The sequence below is a fragment of the Leopardus geoffroyi genome, chromosome C1 (genome assembly GCF_018350155.1).
Source record: "Leopardus geoffroyi isolate Oge1 chromosome C1, O.geoffroyi_Oge1_pat1.0, whole genome shotgun sequence".
NCBI classification, from domain to species: domain Eukaryota; kingdom Metazoa; phylum Chordata; class Mammalia; order Carnivora; family Felidae; genus Leopardus; species Leopardus geoffroyi.
Genome location: NC_059328.1, coordinates 118648878 through 118664403, shown reverse-complemented (window position 1 = coordinate 118664403; position 15526 = coordinate 118648878). Strand labels below are relative to the sequence as shown.

Genomic DNA, 15526 nt, shown 5'->3' with positions numbered 1-15526 from the left:
TTAGCCCAGAGCCCAGTGCAAGGCTCGAACTCAGCGACTGCAAGATCATGACCCGAGCCAAAGTCAGACGCCTAACTGACTGAGCCACTCAGGTGCCCCTAACCTTTTTTTTTTTTTTTTAATTTATGTATTTATTTTGAGAGAGAGAGAGTGAGTGAGACAGACAGACAGCATTAGTGGGGAAGGGGCAGAGAAGAGGGAGAAAAAAGAATACCAAGGAGGCTCCACACTGTCAGCACAGAGCCCAACGCAAGGCTTGAACTCGTGAACTGGGAGATCATAACCTGAACTGAAATCAAGAGTCAGATGCTTAACCTAGGTGAGCCACCTAGGTGCCCTTTACCCTTGGTTGTATGATTTGCAGTTATCTTCTTCCATTCAGTAGGTTACCCTTTCATTTTGTTGATGGTTTCCTTTGCTGTACAAAAGCTTTTTAGTTTGATATAATCCCCTTTGTTTATTTTAGCTTTTGTTGCCCTTGCCTGAAGAGACCGTTCCAGAAGATATTGCCAAGACCCATGTCAAAGAGCTTACTGCCTGTTTTCTTCTGTGTTTTATGGTTTCAGGTCTTACATTCAGATGTTTATTTCATTTTGAGTTTATTTTTGGCACAAGGTATTGGTTCAGTTTCATTTTTTTTTTCATATAACTGTCTAGTTTTCCCAGAACCATTTATTGAAGATTAATTGATCATACATGCTTGAGATTATTTCTAGGCTCTCTATACTGTTGATCTCTGTGTCTATTTTTGTGTTTTTTAGTGTAGTTTGAAATCAGGGAGCATGATACTTTCAGTTTTGTTCTTTCTCAAGATTACTTTTGTTATTTGGAGTCTTTGGTGGTTCCATTACAAATTTTAAGATTATTTGTTCCAGTTCTGTGAAAAATGTCATTGGTATTTTTGATGGGGATGGCATTGTTTCTGTAGATTTCATTGAGTATTATGGATATTTTAACAATATTAATTCTTGGAGCCCTTGAGAATTATATATCATTTCATTTACTTATCTTCAATTTCTTTCATCATTGTCTTATCGTTTTCAGAGTACAGGTGTTTGGTCTTCTTGGTTAAATTTATTCCTAGGTGTTTTATTTATTTATTTTTTATGGTAAACGTGATTGTTTTCTTAATTTCCCTTCCTTTTAAAAAAAACTTTTTAAATGTTTATTCATTTTTAAAAAATGTTTTTTAATGTTTATTTATTTTTGAGAGAGAGACAGAATATGAGCGGGGGAGGGGCAGTGAGAGATGGAGACACAGAATCCGAAACAGGCTCCAGGCTCTGAGCTGTCAGCACAGAGCCTGACACGGGGCTTGAACCCACAAACCGTGAGATCATGACCTGGGCTGAAGTCGGACGCTCAACCGACTAAGCCACCCAGGTGCCCCTGTTTATTCATTTTTGAGAGACAGAGAGCTCTTGAACAAGCGAGTGGGGGAGGGGCAGTGGGACAGAGGAAAACGCAGAATCTGAAGCAGGCTCCAGGCTCTGATCTGTCAGTACAGAGCCTGAAGCAGGACTCAAACCCACAAACCGCAAGATTATGACCTGAGCCAAAGTCAGATGCTTTAACTGACTGAGCCACTCAGGAGCCCTTCTTAATTTCTCTGATAGCTTATTATTAGTTTATAGAGACACAACCAATTTCCATATGTTACTGTTGTATTCTACAACTTTATTGAATTTATTAGTTCTGATAGTTTTGTGGTAGAGTCTTTAGGGTGTTCTGTATATAGAATTAAGTTTTCTACAAGTAATGGCAATATTACTTCTTCCTTTCTAATTCGGATACCTTTTATTTCTTTTTCTTGCCTAATTGCTGTGGCTTGGAGTTCCAGTACTGTATTGAATAAAAATGGTGAGAGTAGTTATCCTGATCTTAGAGGAAAATCTGTGAGCTTTTCAACATTGAGTGTGATGTTAGCTGTGGATCTTACACATGTAGCCTTTGTTACGTTGAGGTATGTTTCTTCTGTACCCACCTAATGTTGAGACTTTTTATCATAAATGGATGTTGAGTTTTGTCAAGTGCTTTTTCTGCATATACTGAGATGCCCATATGATTTTCATTCTTTGATGTTGTGGTGTATCACTTTGATTGAAATACAGATGTTGAACTATCCTTGCATCCCTGTAATAAAGCCTGCTTGGTCCTGGTGTATGATCTTTTTAATATATTGTTGAATTTACTTTGCTGTTAGTTGGTGAGGATTTTTGCATCTATGTTCATCAGCGATATGGGCAGAATGTCTGGTTTTAGTTTTGCTGGCCCTGTAAAATGATTTTGGAAGCAGTCCTTCCTCTTCAGTTTTTTCAAATAATTTGAGAAGAATAGGTACTAACTGTAAATGTTTGGTAGAATTCACCTGTGAAGCCATCTGATCCTGGGCCTTAGGTTTTTAGGAGTTTGAAAATTGCAGATTTAATTCATTAGTTGTAATTAGGCTATTCAGATTAAAAAAAAATTTTTTTTTAAGATTTTACTTTTTAGGTTATCTCCACAAACACTGTGAGACTTGAACTCACAACCCCTAGATCAAGAGTTGCTTGCTCTACCTACTGACCTAGCTAGGCATTCCAGTCTATTCAGACTTTTTATTTCTTTGTGATTCAGTTTTATAAGTCATGAGTTTCTAGGAATTTAACTATTTCTTCTAGGTTTTACAGTTTGTAGGCATATACTTGATTGTAGTAGTCTGTTATCATCCTTTATATTTCTATAGGGTCAGTTGTAACTTCGTTATTTCTGATTTTATTTGTGCCCTCTTTTTTTTTCCTTGATGGGTCTAGTTAATGATTTATTGATTTTCTTTTCAAAGAACCTGCTATTAGTTTCATTGATCTTTTGTTTTTAAAAGTCTCGGTTTCATTTATTTCTGATCTGGTCTTTACTATTTCCTTTCTTCTGCTAATTTTAGGCTTTGCCCTTCTTTTTCTGGTTTGTTTAGGTGTAAAATTAAATTGTGTATCTAGGATTTTTCTCATTTCTTTAGGTAGGCCCGCATCACCGTGAACTTCCCTCTTAGAACTGCTTTTGTTGCATCCCATAGATTTTGGAAAGTTGTGTTTCCATTTTCATTTCTCTGAAGGTATTTTTTAAATTTCTTTTTTGATTTCTTTGTTGACCCATTGTGTGTTTAGTAGCATGTTGTTTAGTCTACCCATGTTTGTATTTTTTTCCTGTTTCCTTCTTGTAATTGATTTCTAGTCTTCTACTGTTGTGGTTAGAAAAGATCCTTGGTATAATTTTAGTCTTCTTGTATTTATTGAGACTTGTTTTGTGGGCCAATATGTGAGTTATCCTAGAGAATGTCCCATGTGCACTTGAAAAGAAGGTGTATTCTGCAGCCTTTGGATGAAATGTTCTGTATATATCTATTGAGTTAATCTGGTCTAATGTGTTGTTTAAGGTCAGTCTTTTCTTTACGATTTTCTGTCTAATTGAGCAGTCTTTTGATGTAAGTGGGATATTAAAGTTACCTATTCTTATTATGTTATTGTCAATTTTTCCCTGTCTGTTAGTATTTGCTTTATATATTTAGGTGCTCCTTTGTTGGGTGAGTAAATATTTACAAATATTATCTTTTCTTTTTGAATTGACTCCCTTTATAGTTCTCTAATGCCCTTCTTTGTGTTTTGTTACTGCAAAATTTGTTTATGTGGTTTTACTTCATTTTTTCCCCATTTGAATGAGGAGGTATTTGTATGCTTTTTCTCCTTTATTCTGTTAATACTAAATTATTAATTCTATCTATAGCTTTTGTAATATTAAATCCTCCACAAAATCTTCGTATCATTTTTTGTCGTGATGCCAAAATTCAGTTTGCTAGTATTTTATTTGAGATTTTTGCATTTCTGTTCATTAATGTGATTCACTTTCATATGTTCTTTTACTGTTATTATTGCCTTTTAAAGTAGAATCATCAGAGTAAGTAACATTCTCTGCTTTTCTATTCATTGGAAAAGTTTAGGTAGATGGAGATTTTGTATTCTTTGAAGGTTAGAACTTCGCAGATTTGGTAATGCTATTTGTGCCTTTTATGTGTGAAATTTTAAACAGCTTACTGATTTTCTTTCATTGTTTTAGATCCATATGCTCTATATGTGGTTCTTGTTAATTTTTTTTTTTAATTCTTAATTCAGTTTTGTCAGAGGCTTGTGTGTTAACATTTTTTAACCCATCTATAAGTAATTTGGGGTGTTATTTATTTTGAGAGAGATCAACTATGACTGGAGGAGGGGCAGGAGTGAGATAGGAGAGAATCCCAAGCAGGCTCTGGAGCTTAGTGCAGAGCCTGACGTGGGGCTCTAATCTCACAACCATGGATGAGAACCTGACCTGAGCCAAAGGTAAGAGTTGGACACTTAACTGACTGAGCCACCCAGGTGCCCCTATATTTTTAATACTTTTAATCATTAAGTTTATGGTCTTTATGGCTCTATTATTTGAAGTTTTTAAAAGAATGTAATTAGCTTTCATGACTTTTGTCTTGATTCCACCAGTGTTTTATAATTTTGAATTGTGACCTTGTCTTCAGATAAGCATTATCCCTGAGATTTGTTTGTAGTCTGGGTTAAGGATGCATTCCTTGAGGGATGTTTTGTTTTTACCTGGAACTAATATTTGATCATAATTATTCACCATTGGGGTTCTTTAAGCAATAGACAGTATAAACTCAAACATTAGACCCTTGTGAGGGCAGCCTTGTGGTTGTGAATAATTTTCAGGGGAAACTTTTCCACTTCATCTGGATCCCAGGTAGAGGCAGAAAAACTTCTTTCGTTTTATCCTGGGCTGGTGGGAGGATTTTGTCCCCCACTAATCTGCCTTTCGTTAATAATGTTACCATCCGAGAGCGCCTGGATGTCTCAGTTGGTTAAGTGTCTGACTGTTGATTTCAGCTCAGGTCCTGATCTCACAGTTCATGGGATTGAGCCTTGTGTTGGGCTCCATACTGATAGTGCAGAGCCTGCTTGGGATTGTCTCTCTCTCTGTCTCCTCTGCTCTTCTCCTCCCCACTTGTACGCACACACTCTCTCTCGAAATAAATAAATAAACTTAAAAAAAAATAATGTCACCATCTGAGTTGGGAGTTTCAGTGAAAAAGTCTTAGTCCTGTATCTCACCTTATTTGAGCCCATCTCCTACTCAAATTGTCTCACTTGTAGGTGATGAACTTAGACTGCTTATTCCTTAAGAAGCCTTTCCATGGCAGTCCTAGCACAGTTCTTAAGTTTTATATTTCCCTCTTTTTCCTTGCTGTAGGCTTCTTTTCAACCCAGCAATACAATTAAAAGAATGTTTATTGCATTTTTACCAGCATCTCTAGGGATTTTGTGGCAGAGAGTTTACTTAGATTTTCTACTCTGCCATATTGCTGGAAAGGAAAGTTGGTATTTTTATATGGGTTATACAAAGCAATTGTGTGTGCCCAGCTTAAAAAATATTCCTTTCAGCTGAGGAGACTAAGTATAAGTAGTCTTCCATTGTTGATAATGGCAAAATTATTCTATGAAACAAAGTATTTTATGGTGGCTGTAAGCATGGACTCTTGAGCCAGATAATCTGGGGTAGAATGTAAGTTCCACTACTTACTACCTGTGTGATCTTTGCAAATCTGTGTTTATTTTCTCTGCCTCAGTTTCTTCATCTTTAAAGAGTCTTTTTTAGGATTTAAGTGATTTCTGCACCCACCCTGGGGGCTCAAACTCACAACCCGGAGATCAACAGTTGCCCACTCTTCAACTGAGCCAGCCAGGCACTCCTAACGAGTCTTAACAGGACCTACCTCAGAGGGTTTTCACGATAATGAAGTGAATTATTACATGTTCATTTACAAGTGTCAGACATAGCACGTAGTCAGTAAGCTTTGGCTATCACTGTTGTTATCAGTCATTACTAACTTTGCTAGCCATAACTCTGTTTGGATTATTTTTCTTTATGCAGAACCTTTCTCTTGACTTTTGTATAGAAAAAAATGCAGTTTTTTTAAACTATAGAAGGTGTAGTTTATATTTGGAGTACCATAATATTTGTTTCCCCTTCTCCTGTTTTATAAATTAGTTCCAGGCAGAAAAAAGAAGCTATTGTCACTCCTTTAAGCCACTACTAAATTTTACGTTGTCCACCAATAAGTTACCTCCTTTTCTTTTCAAAACCCATGTGTTTATGTTATCTCTTAAAGTTTATGTTGTCTGTTAAGAACCTTTCCTCACTTAAGACTCCTAATGAAAATCTATTCCTGTTGTGTATGTTCCATCCAGGGATATAACCAAAGTCCATACTCTAAGAGGGATCTGAAGGATTTCAGTCACTGTTAAGACACATTATATGCCTTTGGCCTAAACATTATGAAAGTAACTCTTTCCTCCAGCCCTTTAGTGTTTCTAACCTGCATTAACTGTTACATAATTGCCTTTTTTCTTATGTGTAAACATTTCTTTTTTCCATGTTCAGGAAAGCATCCTTAGAAACGAGGGACCTCAGAGATCATCTACTCTAGTTGTTTTCAGTCGTTTTAAAGTATGAAATACTTTTGGGTTTTTTTCTGCCACAAAGATACACATACACACATGTATATGTGTGGGTGGGTAGATGTAGTAGACCAGTTACATTTCCTATGGTTGAAGCAGGAAGCCCAAATCTGGCCTTTGCCACCTCAAAACACACATGAACTAGTCTGTCCCCATAGGTTTTGAGTTGATGAAACTGGCTTAGTTAGAACAAAATTCACCCAAGACTACATACTAACTAGCCAAGTAAGGACTTGGCTTGACTGTTGTTTTCGTTTTACTGTACTACCCTACAGAGTATTTTTCTCTGCCATAGGTTTTATAGTGCTGCTGCTTGGTATTTCTCATAAACTTGTCTAACACATCTGTCCTTGTGCTTGGCCTGCCAACAGGAATCTCAGTTTTGCCTGGCAGTTGTTATCAACTTAAATTTCTAGTAATAAACCTAGATAAGTTCTGTTAGGAACAGTTTCTTTTTTGCCTTTTTTTTTAGTTCTTTTTTTCTTAATGTTTATTTATTTTTGAGAGAGAGACAGACAGAGAGAGAGCATGAGCAGGGGAGGGACAAAGAGAGGAGACACAGGAGAGAATCTGAAGCAGGCTCCAGGCTCTGAGCTGTCAGCACAGAGCCCAACAAGGGGTTCAAACTCAGCAACTGTGAGATCATGACCTGAGCCAAAGTCAGAGACTCAACCGACTGAGCCACCCAGGAACCTCAGGAACAGTTTCTTCATCTTTAAAGGAACTGTTTCCAGTAAGTTAGTATCTATGCAGGATGCACTGTCCCTTGTGCTTTAGAGATTTCCTCAGGTGTCTTGTTTAGCTGGTCCTCTTATTAAGTAAACAAACAAACAAACAAAAAATGAAAAAAAGAAAAACCTCTGGAGGACCAGGAATGCCTGCTAAGTGACATATATAAAAGCCATATAAACTTTAAATTATTTTCTGAAGGCCATTCTATCATTTATGTAGTCACTTAACCAAATATGTTTTTATTGCCTTCTTTGGCAGTCACTGTTCTGCCTGCTGGGGATTTTGGTACCTGTCAAGGTTCTCCATCAGCTGTTTCTTTACTCTTTCTTCTGACCCTGGGCAATCCCATCTGCTTCATGGCTTCAGTATTTTTTACTTTCTGTGATTGAGACCAGTCTCTGCTCTATGAGTGAGGGCTGGGTGGAGGCTTCCAGCTTCTTGGCCACACCATCCTGTGTTTTAAAATCTGAAACACAGTTGAGATGCCTGAGAATGCTGGCAGCCTGCCCCTTCTGTATAGATTCTGTATGCCTTGACTACAATCTAAGGGTAGAGGGATTTTCCTCTTCTTGGCCATCCTGGAGTAGAGCTTGCTTACCATTAGCCTAGGAGGAAGAGAGAGAAAGTAGATCATGGCTCAAGTGCCACAGACTGACCATTCTTAGCAAGACTTAGTATAGTTTTTTGAATAAATGCTGTTTCATTTGTTCTATGTTCTTACCACAATTCCCGGAGGCTTTAAATTGTTGGGGTTGTGTTTTTGCTTGTTTTCCTTAGCAGTAGTTGTTTTGCTGGGGAGAAGGCCAAGGGAATTGCTTTCAGGACATCATTACCTGATTGATTTTCAGCATTGAACCACACTTGCGTCTCCGGAAGACCTCACTTGTTCATCATGTATAATCCTTTTGAGGATTGCTTAATTCCATTTACTGATATTTCTTTGAGGAATTTTGCATTTATGTTCATGAGAAATATTTGTAGTTTTCTTTTTTTGTACTTTGGCTTTGATATCTGGGTATACTAGTTTCATAGAGTGAGTTGATTTTCTGGAGGTAGGTTGAGTAGACTTGTTCTTAAGTCTTATTTAAATATTTCTTAGAATTAATTCTCCAGTGAAATCATTAGGCCCAGGAGATTTCAATTTAGGGGAGGTGTTTTTTTTGTTGTTGTTGTTGTTTTTTTTTTAAGTACAGTTTCATTGAAAAAATAATTGTAGAGCTATTCAAAGTGTTTCATATTAGGTAAATATTAGTAGAGTTTTATTTTTTGAGGAAATCATTTATTTCACCCAAATTGTGAAATGTCTGTGTATAGATATGTTTCTTCTATTTACATACCTTGTAGATGTTTTTGGAGTGTGCAGTGACATCCTTACTTTTAATTCTGTAATTGGTAATTTGTGTGTTCTCTCTTTTTTTCTTTATACTCTTGCTAGAAGTTTCTCAAGTTTCTTGATCTTTTCAAAGAACCAGATTTCCATCGATTTCTGGTCTTACCTGTATTTTACTCCTTTCCTTCTATTTATTTTGCTTTTTCTAGTTTTTGTTAGGAGTTCAGGCTATTGACTGGAGACCTTTCCTTTTTTTCTAAAGTAAACTTTTAGGTCATAAATTCTCTTTTCAGCACAGCTTTAGCTATATTCTGTAGTCAAATTTTAATATATTGAATTTTCCTTTTTTCCAGTTTATTGTATTTTTTTTTTATTTTACTGAGTCCTCTTTATCCTGTGGAGTATTTAAAAATGAGTTATTTTCCAAGTGTTTAGTTTCTAATTTTTAACTTTGTTACTGTTTTCTGCTCTAGTTTTATTATGGTTATAGAGCACTGATTTTAGTTTTCAATTTGGTAAGGTTTATTTAATGACCTAGGATATGGCCTGTCTTATGAATATTCCATAGACAGTCAAAAAGAATGAGTATTCTGGTGTTGAATAGAGTGTCCCATGTAGATGTTGTTAGTTGATGTCTTGTTGAATTCTATATTCTTGCTAATTTTCTATTAATAATTCTAGCAATTGATAAATTTTTGACACTGGCAGTTATATTTGTGCTTTTTCTATTTTCTGATTTTCTTCCCATTCTATTTTTGTTTCATTTGTGTTCCAGCTGTGTTTTTTTGTGCATAAATATTTTGTAATGTTCTTTTCTTTCCCCTAGTAAAATTTTTTGCTTTCAAGTATAGTTTTTAAAATTGTTTGCATGATACATCTTTTTCAATCCCTTTGTTTGCAGTTTACATATATCATTATATTTGAAGTAAATTTGTTGTAGATAATAGATCATGGTTTTTCCCCCTACTCTACCTTTTTATTCATCTATTTAGACCATGTACTTTCATGTAATTATTTGTGTGTTAGAGCTTAGGTTTGCCATTTTATTACTTGGCTTCTGTTTATTATGCTTTTCATTTTTTTTCTTGCCTTTCTAATAGGTTATGTAAACCTTTTTTAGAATTTCATTTTTAGTGTTTTTGAAAGTATCTTTTTGCATGGCTGTTTTTGATGATTGCTCTTGGTATTACATTTTTTACATACCAATTATGGTAGTATAGTTGAGATTTGAACAATATGAGTTTGAACTGCATGGGTCTATTTATATGCAGATTTTTTCCTGATAAATATGGTATAGTACCATAAATGTTATTTTCTTTTTCTTATGATTTTCTTTTTCTTTTTTTAAATTTTCTTTATTTTTAGAGGGAGAGAAAGAGTGAAAGCAGGGGAGAGGGGCAGAAGGAGAGAGAGCGAGAAAGAGAATCTTGAGCAAGCCCCATGCTCAGTGCAGAGCCTGACATGGGGCTCAATCCCATGACCCTGGGATCATGACCTGAGCCAAAATCAAGAGTCAGCTGCTCAGGTGCCGACCTTATGATTTTCTTAATAACTTAATATTTTCTTTTCTCTAGCTTATTATAAGAATACAGTATATAACACACATGACACACAAAATAGACGTTAATTGACTTTTTTTGTTATCAGTAAGTAAGGCTTCCAGTCACCAGTTAAGATTTGGGGAGTTGAGAGTTATATGCAGATTTTCACCTGTGGGACAGGAATGGAGATTGGCACCCCTAATCCCCGTTGTTCAAGAGTCAACTGTATGTTGGCAACAATATTTTACTACCTTGAATGAAGTATAGAAACTACCTGCCTTTAGGGGCCTTTACTTTTCCCCCTTTCAATTGTGTTAATTTTTTTCTCTATGTACATTGGGCAGCATGTCAGATAAAGTTACAATGTTTTCTTTTAGCCATCAAATATAATTTAATCCTAAAGAGAAGCATAGGCTTTTAGATTTTTCCCAGTTTCTCCCACTCTGTTGTTCTTTTTTCTTTTCTATTTTTCCATATTTCTTCCTGTTACTGTTTCCTTTCTGGTTGGAGAACTTCTTTTAGGTATTCCTTTAGTGATGAACTATTGGTGATAAATTCTCTTAAATTTTCCTTTTTCTGAGAATGTTATTTATCTTTCATTCCTATACAATCTTTTCTTTTACTAAAGAATTTTGTGTTGATAGCTGTTTTCTTTTAGCATGTGGAAAATATTATGTACAACTTCCTTATGGCCTTGTGGTTGCAGATGAGAAATCTATCTTAATTTGAATTGTCACTTTGTATAGGTAAATATTGCTTTCAAGATTTTTTTCCTTTATCTTTTGTTTTCAGTAGTTTGATTATGATGTGTCTCAGGGTGTATTTGTTTGGAACCATTTTCCTTGGGATTCACTTGGATTCTTTTTTTTTTTTTTTTAATTTTTTTTTTTTTTTTTTTTTTTCAACGTTCGTTTATTTTTGGGACAGAGAGAGACAGAGCATGAACGGGGGAGGGGCAGAGAGAGAGGGAGACACAGAATCAGAAACAGGCTCCAGGCTCTGAGCCATCAGCCCAGAGCCTGACGCGGGGCTCGAACTCACGGACCGCGAGATCGTGACCTGGCTGAAGTCGGACGCTCAACCGACTGCGCCACCCAGGCGCCCCTCACTTGGATTCTTGAGTCTGTGTTTTCACTTCTTGCCAAATTTGTGAAAATTTTAGCTAGCATTTCCTCGAATATTTTATTATCCCGAAACTATCTTCTCTTTTAGGGACTCCAGGGACAAGACTGTTAAATTTTTTTCCATTGTCTCACATGCCTCTGAAGGGCTGGTCATTTTCTTTCTTACAGTTTATTTTCTTTTTGTTGTTTACAGTGGGTAATTTCTATTCATCTGTCTTGAAATTCACTGATTCTTTTCTTTATCATCTTCATTCTCCTACTGAGCACATCAAGTCTTTATATTTTTAAGTTACAGAATTTCCATTGGTTCTTGTATATCTTCTATTTCTTTGCAAAAATATTCCAATTAAATTTTTTTGAGTTTATTTATTTATTTTGAGAGAGAGAGAGGGAGAGAGAGAATCTCAGGCAGGCTCTGTGCTGTCATGCAGAGCCAAACGAGGGGCTCGATCTCACAAACCATGAGATCATGACCTGAGCTGAGATCAAAAGTTGGATGCTTAACCGACTGAGCCACCTAGGTGCCCCTTTCTTTTCGTTTTCTTTTTCTTTCTTTTTTTTTTGACAGCATTCATAATGGCTCATTGAAATATTTGTAAGGTGGCTACTTCAAAATCCTTGTCAGGTAATTCCAAAATCTGAGTCATGTCATTGTTGGCATCTGTTGATTGCTTTTTCTCATTCTCGTTGAGATTTCCCTAGTTCTTTGTATGATGAGTGATTTTAGGTAGTATTCTAGACATTTTGGGGAATATTTTGTGAGACTCTAGATTGTATTCTATCTTCTTTATTGCAAGGAGTCACCTTGGTAGTATACAGGTCCTGGCCTGCTTTTGTGGGTTGTTCTAATGATAATTTAGTTTCTAGAACCTTTGTGTAATTACCTTATTCTGCTTTGTGTGTATCTTATCCAGAGATCTAATTGAAAGCCATGCATGTATTCCACACTGTAGCTGAATTTTAAAACCTTTTGCTCTTTTAATTTTGGTCAGTTTTATATGCAGCTTATCATGGGTATCTGTTATTTCACGATTTAACTGTTCTTTTTCCTAGTTACCTCCTCCTGCTTTCTGTTTGATAGATGCCACCTGCTATAGCTGGATGGTGTGGTAGTGGAAATCTAGGCTTCCCTCTCACCTTCTGCTGTCACTGTAACAGTGGGGGAAGCTAAACACTGCCTGTTACCATAAGGCTGAAATGGAGGTTCAGTAACACACTCAGCTTCTGCTGTTACCACTACTAAGGGGTAACTGTGTTTTGGAACTTGGCTTTTGGTTGGCAGAGGTAGAACAGGCTTCCCACTGGCTCCCTGCTAGTACCAGGAGGCACATGGAACTCTAGTTCCCAACTTGATTTCCATGGCACTACTGGAGATGGGCTCTGTTTTTTTCCCATTGGGTTTGGCAGGAGTAGAGTTGGCATTGTCAGTAAGGTTTCTGTGCTGCTAGAAACCCTTCTTTTCCTGGTCATTTGGCTAGAGCAAGCAGGTTTTCTTGGCCTGTTTTCATCAGCGACTATTGGCATTTCTGGATTGTAGGATTCTTCAGAACTAAGTCTATATAGTATATGGGAGATGAAAACAAAACTGATGACTGAGAGTAGAAAATAACCTATACATTTGGAAATAATTCTGTACATCTGTGGTCAACAGTTTTTTGACAAATTTACCAAGATAGATTCAGTGAGGAAAGAATAGTTTCTTCAACAAATGGTGCTTAGACAACTGGATACCCACATGTAGAAGAAATAAGCTGCACCCCTACCTAGGTATATATATACCTACCATACAGAAAAATAAGCTTCAAAAGACTGAAAAGACTACATGTTAAGAGCTAAAACCATAAATCTTTTAGAAGAAAATATATAGGTAATTCTTCATGACCTTGGACCTGGCAAGTAATTCATAGATAGAATATCAAAAGAAATAATAAATATGGCTTCACAGAAATTTAAAACTTTGTGTATCCAAGTTTATGATCAAGAAAGTGAAAAGACACCTACAAATGGGAAAAAATATTTGTATATTATACATCCAGAAAAGCTCTAGCATCCAGAATATAAAAAGAACTTCTAAAACCCAACAGAAAGGTTATCAAGCCAGTTTTTAAAATGGGCAAAGAACTTGATTAGACGTTTCTTCAAAGATGTTCAGATGGCCAATAAGCACATGGAAAAAATGCTCAGCATCATTAGATATTACGGAAATGTAGATCAAGACCATATTGAAGTACTACCTCATACCTACTTGGATGGCTTCAATCAAAAGAATAGAAAATAACAAATGTTGGCAAGGATTTAGAGAAATTGGAACCTTCATGCATTGTTAGTGGGAATGTGAAATGCTACAGCTGCTGTGGAAAGGAGTTTGGTGGTACCTCAAAAAGCTAAACAGAATTTCTTTTTAAAAATTTGTTTTTTAATGTTTATTTATTTTTGAGATAGAGGCAGACAGATCGCGAGTGGGGGAGGGGCAGAGAGAGAGGGAGACACAGAATCTGAAACAGGCTCCAGGCTCTGAGCTGTCAGCACAGAGCCCAATGCGGGGCTGGAACCCACGAACCGTGAGATCATGACCTGAGCCAAAGTCGGACGCTTAACCGACTGAGCCACCCAGGCGCCCCTCACCTTAGTAGCTTTTTAAAATGACTAATGCTTAGGGCGTTTGGGTGGCTCAGTTGGTTAAGCGTCCGACTCTTGGTTTTCAGGCTCAAATCACAATCTCCTGGTTTGTGGCTTCAAGCTTTACACTGGGGACTGACAGTGCAGGGCCTGCTTGGGATTCTCTTCTGTCCTTCTCCCTCTGCGCTCCCCTGCTCGCTCACTCTCTCTCTCTCCCTCTCATAAATAAAACTTAAAAAAAAAAAGGTGGGTAATGCTTGATCTCCATCCTGGACCAATTTAATGAGAATGGGAGAGGGGTCGGGGAGGTGAGTTGTATCAGTATAAAAAATACTTATATTATTTAAATAGCAGCCACCATTGTGAGTCACTACTTGAAGCACATACATTCTGCCATTTACGAGTTTTGCAAATAGCTTTTTGACCCAGTCTGGCCAATAAGACATGAAGGATAGCTCTTTGTAAAGTAACCTTACTAAGAAGGTTGTTCTTTTCAACATTGTCATGTATTGGTGTGAATTTTGATATTGCTATGACCATCTTGGTAACAGCCTACAGAGACAGTTAATACCAGGAATGCAGATAAGAGAGATGGAAAGAAACCTGGTGATTGATTATATCTTTCATCTGCTTGAATTAGCCAGCTCTGGAGTCTGTTATACCTCTTTATTTTCTATTATTTGAAAACGTACATGTCCTCATTGTTTTGGCTCTGAGTTTTGATTCTAATATGTAGCTGGAAGCTTCCAAACCGCTATAGCTAGTGAGAGGAAAAAATAGTGGTAAGGTATACCACTATTTACTAACATGTTTTTTCTAATATTTGTCTTATATAAATAAAACTGTAGTGAACATAGTGGTATGTATAGCTGTTTCATCATAATCCGGGATTTAATTATTTGTCACTAAGGTTAGAATGCCAAAAGTAGTCAATATTGTTACTGCTCTTAGTGTTTTCAGATTGCTTTCCCAACACATTATATCTATCTATAATATTAGCAGCAATAAGTAGTTTTTATCTTACTCATTGGATTTTTTGGATTGTTGTTTGCTCATGGCATGGCATTATAGTTTTCCACTTTTGATTTCTTTTATACCAGATATGTTGATTATTTCTCCATGTTTTTATTTATTGGTTACATCTTTCCCCCAAGTTTTTATTTAAATTCTAGTTAGTTAACAAACAGTGTAATACTCATTTCAGGTGTAGAATTTAGCGATTCATCACTTACATACAAATTACATTTCTTTTTTTTTTTTTTTTTTTTTCAACGTTTATTTATTTTTGGGACAGAGAGAGACAGAGCATGAACGGGGGAGGGGCAGAGAGAGAGGGAGACACAGAATCGGAAACAGGCTCCAGGCTCTGAGCCATCAGCCCAGAGCCTGACGCGGGGCTCGAACTCACGGACCGCGAGATCGTGACCTGGCTGAAGTCAGACGCTTAACCGACTGCGCCACCCAGGCGCCCCAAATTACATTTCTTTTTTTAGGAAATTACCTAGTCATGCCCTTTGTTCTACAACTTAGTAACTGTGGAACTTAGGGAAGTTATACTTGCTTTTACTAAAACAGCAGGATAATAAATGATGCCTACATGATAGAATTAATGTGAGGTTAAAAGGAGGTATTTTTCTAAAGTTC

At 36.6% G+C, this 15526-nt stretch overlaps 1 protein-coding gene across 8 annotated transcripts in view; it reads left to right on the top strand.

The window, feature by feature from the left end:
• PTPN4 (protein tyrosine phosphatase non-receptor type 4) overlaps positions 1-15526 on the top strand; it is a 237290-nt gene that overhangs the window by 80111 nt on the left and 141653 nt on the right. The gene's annotated exons all lie outside the window — the stretch shown is intronic.